This window comes from Choloepus didactylus, chromosome 21 (assembly GCF_015220235.1).
Source record: "Choloepus didactylus isolate mChoDid1 chromosome 21, mChoDid1.pri, whole genome shotgun sequence".
Classification (NCBI taxonomy): Eukaryota; Metazoa; Chordata; class Mammalia; order Pilosa; family Megalonychidae; genus Choloepus; species Choloepus didactylus.
The window spans coordinates 44327132-44333131 of record NC_051327.1 but is presented as its reverse complement, the minus strand read 5'-3'; positions in this window follow the sequence as shown (position 1 = coordinate 44333131).

Here is a 6000-nt window from a genome sequence, read left to right as displayed (position 1 = left end):
TGTGAGAACATCAGCAACAATCCAGGTGAGGAAGCCCAACACCTCTGCATTTTCCCCCAGCTCCTCAGGGGGGCCCTGCATATATATTTTTATTCTCTGTCCAAATTACTTTTGGGATGTGTCACTATTTCACAGTAACCTATGCAAACCTACCAGGTCTTACTTCCTATTAAAAGTTCCATGTATTTATGGTATTTGAACAAACTGTAGGAGTTAAATTGTCTAGGAACTATAGATCTCACCAACTAAACATCTCTTCCCTTGGTCTTACATGGAATTTGAAGTTTTAAAATACAGTCAGTATTGTCCTTTACTCTTTGGCCCGATTTGCCCTAGCCTATTTACATCTGCTCCATTCATATCTCTAGTTGAAGTCTGGGCTCTTTTTCAGCTTTTTTAACAGTTGCTATATGTGCTAATACTGACATTCATCCCTGCCGAGATCTAGTTCTGAGTTTCAGGTGCCACACAGATACCCAAAGTTCCAGGGATCCATCAGGTTATACACAAAGGGATCAGCATCTTGGAATTTGGAGATAGCCATTACAATTCAGGAATAGATGTGACTGCTGTAAGAGTTTACAATCTAGGGACCATTACAATAAGCATTCCCCTGATAAGCTGTGCTCTAAGGTTCAATTCTGAGTTGCACATTGTAGTTAGTCCATATTGATGAGGCATTATAGTGTTTGCCTTTGTTTCTGGTGTAGTTCACTCAAAATGCTGTCTACAGGATCCATTCACCTCATTTGTGCATCTCACAGCTTCGCTCCTTCTTGCAGTTGCTCAATATTCCATTGTATGCACACACCACAGTTCACCATTCTGTTTCTCAGTCTACATACCCTTAGGCTACCTTCACCCATTGCAAATCATACATACTGTCTCCGTAAACACCAGTGTGCAAATGTCCATTCATGTCCCTGCTCTCAGATCCTCCAAGTATATGCCCCCTAATGAGGTTGCAGGACCTTATGGCACCCATATACTTAGCTTCGTGTGGAACCACCCCACTGTCCTCCAGAAAGTCTATACCATTCTGCCTCCTAACCAACAGTAAATATGTACATCCCCTTCTCCATGTTTTCTCCAGCACTTTTATCCCTGTTTATATTTTTCTATACAATTTCATAGAGCTATATTCATATACCATATAATTATCCACAGTGTACAATCAGTTGTTCACGGTATCATCATACAGTTGCACATTTATCACCACAGTCAGCACTTGAACATATTGATTACTAGGGAAAAAAAAGTTTTTTTTTAATGAATAAAAATAAAAATAAAATATACAATACAACATAATAGTAGGGTCAAACAACAGCACCACTATGAAGAATCCCATATTCCTCCCTTACATCCCCCTCTCATACACATTTAGCTACAGGTGAATTTTTAAATGGTGTAATTAAAAGGTTACAATGGAATTAAGCACTTACTCAAAAATTCACAGCACCTGTCTGACAAATTTTGAGACAATCAGTCATTCATGTTTGCAGAATGCCAAAGGTGGTCTTCTAAATGTCACAAAAAGGCTGAGCAGAGTTTCTCCAAGGACACTCCAACTGTAGAATGTTAACCTTGGAGATAGATTAACCTGTTTGTAGGAAAGGAGAGCATAAATATGACAAGTTAAGACACTGAAGAGAAAAGTTAAAGGTCAATGTAAACTTGATGAAAGTTAAGAATGTAATATAGAACAAAAGGAGTACAATGTATAAGGAAATTGTAACAAGAAAACACATGTACATCAGCAATTTAAAATATTTTTCTTTGAAAATGAACTATTTGATTATTATTCTTTATGTTCTTCAACAAAATAATACCTAAGTTCTCATAAATCAACCCTGGTATAGTTTTATTTTTTAAAATTATTAAGCTAGCTGGCTACACAACACCTTATAAAATTTGAGATGAAGTATAAAATAACACACAGCCATAGGAAAATAATTGGGGGAGCAAAATCAGCATCTGAATTTTAAAAATTAGTGCTTGAAGAGTTTTATAGAATAATGATTTATTCACATTGTTGAAAATCAAAGATTTATTCTTACAGTAGGGATGATGTAAAGCTGGCACTTCCAAGAACATTCAGGTATCGGAAGAAAGTTGCAAAGTTCACTATTGATTTGGAAACAATTAACCTAGCACCATCACTTTCACTGTTCAAGCAACCCAAACAAAAGAAATCAAATGCATGCTTTTGACAGGAGATCCTTTCATGTTGCGTTTGTGCCAAGCTGTGTTGCCTTGAGCAATGACCTCCCCTCTGAGTGTCCCTTTCTCATGTGTCAAATCAGCATAGTCAGAGCCACTACCTCAGTGGATCGTGGTGGGCACAGAACGCGCATTCACTAAACACTAGCTGTTACTATTATTGTTGCGGTTCAAAGAAAGAATTGGAAACCATCCAGTGGTTCCTTGTTGCCATTATGGGACTGTGCAGAGGTTCTTTCCGGTGAATCCCTTCATATCCTCAGGGCCTGCCTTTTCACATGGCTGGGGCCTCCAAACGGGTCCTCCAAAGGGAGGTTTTCAGCACGTAGTACGTGGGCTACTGCATAGCTTCCTGGGGCTGCTGTCACAAAATACCACAAACAGGGTGGCTTTAAGCAGCAGACAGTTCATCTCACAGTATCGTCTCACAGTTCCGGAGGCCAGAGATCTGAAACCAAGGTGTCGGCAGGGCCAGGCTCTCTCTGAAACCTGTAGGAGAATCCTGCCTTTGCCTCTTAAGTTTCCAATGGTTGGCGGTACTCCTTGGCACTCTTTGTTGAGCCTTGGTGTTCCTTGGCACTCCTTAGCATTTTGGCACTCTGTGGCATACCATGGCATTCCTTGGCACTCCGTGGAGCTCTTTGTTGCTCCTTGTTGTTTCTTGGCACTCCCTGGTGTTCCTTGGCACTCCTTGGTGCTCCTTGGCATGTCTTGGTGCTCCTTGGCATTCCGTGGCACTCTTTGGCATTCCTTAGCATGCCTTGGTGCTCCTTGGTACTCCTTGGCACTCCTTGGTGCGCCTTGGCACTCCTTGGCATTTATTGGAGCTCCTTGGTGCTCTTTGATGCTCCTTTTCATCCCTTGGCATTCCTTGGCACTCCTTGGCGATCCTTGATGATCCTTGGTGCTCCTTGGTGCTCTTTGGTGCTCCTTGTCATTCCTTGGTGCTCCTTGGTGTGCGTTGGTGCTCCTTGGTGTGCTTTGGTGCTCCTTGGCATTCCTGGGTGCATCTTGGTGTTCCTTCGCCCCCCTTGGCTTGCAGCTGCAGCCCCTCATTCTCTGCCTCAGTGGTCACATTGGCCATCTTCCCTCTGCATCTATGTCTCTTCTTCCCTCTTATAAGGACATGTGTCATGTTGGATTAAGATTGCACCCTTTTCCAGCATGACCTCATCTCAGTTCAACTAATTCCATCTGCAATGACCCTTTTTCCCAAATACAGGAACATTCTGAGGTACCAGGGGTTAGGACTTAAACATATATTTTTTGGGGGAAGGGGAACATACTTCAACCCATAAGTATCAGGCTTTGGCTGCATATGATTTGAGTCAAAATGACAGGGGCACCCGGAGCAAGCTGGAGGGTGATCTGAGTAGCCTGCATTGGAGTCAGGATCCCCAACACTGCACTATTGACTTTTGTTCCTGCTGGTTTCTGCACCCCACTTCCTACCTCTGAGGGCCCTTCCCTTGTCCCATCTTCCATCTGTCTGGTTCATGCCACCTCTCCACTCCTCTCCTCCCCTCATCCCCACCCTGCCATGGCTCATAAGAGAGCTTTTGAGTCAAATACAAATGGGCACACCCTCTCTCTGTCCTTTCCCATCATTCAGTCAGGCATTCAGTCAGTCAGAAGCATTTCTTGAGGGCCTAGGGTCTCCCCAGCCTGGGGGAGGTGCTGGGGAGACAGCAGGATTGGAGGGAGGCTCTCTGGGCAGGGGCCCAAAGCCTTGAGCTCATCCCTGACGCCTCCCATTCTCTCACCCCCATATTATTATTACAATGATCATGGAGGCCTCAAACAATCTAGCCCCCTCCCATTATTTCTCCGAGCTTATTTCCCACAACTCTCCCCCCAACTCACTCCCCATCAGACTCACTGGTCCTCTTTTTTTTTTAATACCTTTTTTTTAAATGTAATTTTATTGAGATACAATCACATAACATACAATCATTCAAAGTGTACAATCAGTTGTTCACAGTATCGTCATACAGTTGTGCTTTCAACACCACAAACTTTGAACATTTTCATTACTCCAAAAAATAAAATGAAAATTAAAATAAAAAAGAATGTCCAAAACATCCCATTCCCCTCTGCCCCCCATTGTTCATTTACTTTTTTTAAATACAGTTTTATTGAGATATATTCATATACCCTATATCAGCCACAGTGTACAATCATTGTTCACGGTACCATCATATGGTGGTGCATTCGTCACCAGAATCAACTTTTGAACATTTTTCTTACTCCAAAAAAAATAAAAAATAAAAATAAAAGTAAAAAAGAACACTCCAAACATTCCATCCCCCCATCCCACCCTATTTTTCATTTTGTTTTTGTTCCCATTTTTCAACTCATCTGTCCATACATTGGATAAAGGGAGTGTGAGCCACGAGGTTTTCACAATCACACAGTCACACCATGTAAGCTACATAGTTATGCAATTGTCTTCAAGAATCAAGGCCACTGGGTTATAGTTTGACAGTTTCAGGTTATTTCCTTCTACCTATTCCAATACACTAAAACTAAAAAGGGATATCTATATAGCGCATAAGAATGCCCTCCAGAGTGACCTCTTGACTCCATTTGAAATCTCTCAGCCACTGAAACTTTGTTTTGTTTCATTTCACTTTCCCCTTTCGGTCAAGAAGATTTTCTCAATCCCACAATGGCACGTCCAGGCTCATTCTCAGGAGTTATGTCCTATGTTGCCAGGGAGATTTACACCCCTGGGAGTAATGTCCCACGTAGGGCGGAGGGCAGTGAGTTCACCTGCCATGTGGGCTTAGAGAGAGAGAGAGAGAGAGAGAGAGAGAGAGAGAGAGAGAGAGAGAGGGAGAGCGCCACATCTGAGCAACAAAGAGGTTCTCTGGGGGAGACTCTTAGGCACAATTATAAGTAGGCTCAGCCTCTCCTTTGCAGCAACAAGCTTCACAAGGGCACACACCAAGATTGAGGGCTCATCCTACCAAACTGTCCATCCTCAATGTTTGTGAGAATACCAGTAACAACCCAAGTGGGGAAGTCCAACATTTCTGCATTCTTCCTCAGTTCCCCAGGTGTCCCTGAAAATATATCCTCATTCTCTGCCCAAATTACTTTGGGATGTATAGGAATTTCACACTAACTGTACAAACCTACCAGATCTCACTTTCTATTCAAAGTTCCATGTAATTATGGTGTTTGAATAAACTGACTGTATAAGTTAAATTATTTAGTGTGCTACAGAAAATACAGATCCTGCACCAAATAAACATCTCTTCCCTTGGACTCACACAGAAGTTGAAGTTTTAAAACATGTCAATATCTTCCTTTACCCTTTGGTCTGATTTGCCTTAGTCCTAACCTGATCTGTTTCATTCACATCTCTTAATTGAGGTCTGAACTCTTTCTCAGCTTTTTAAATAGTTGCTGTATGTGTTAATACTGACATTCATAGCTGCTGAGCTCTAGCTCTGAGTTTCAGGTGTTACAGAGATACTCAAAGTTCCAGAGACCAACCAGGTTATACACCAAGAGCTCAGCAACTCAGAATTTAGAAATAACCGTTACAACTCAGGAATAGACGTGACTGCTGTAAGAGCTTACAATCTAGGGATGGTTACAATAACCATTCCCCTGATAAGTTGTGCTCCAAGATTCAATTCTCACTGGTCCTTTTGCTATTCCTCTAACCGTTCTGGTATATCCCTGTCTCAGTGCACTTGCACTGCTGCTCCTTCTGCCTAGAATGCTCTTTCTGCAGATATCCCCACGTCCTGTTCCCTCACTTCTTCCAGG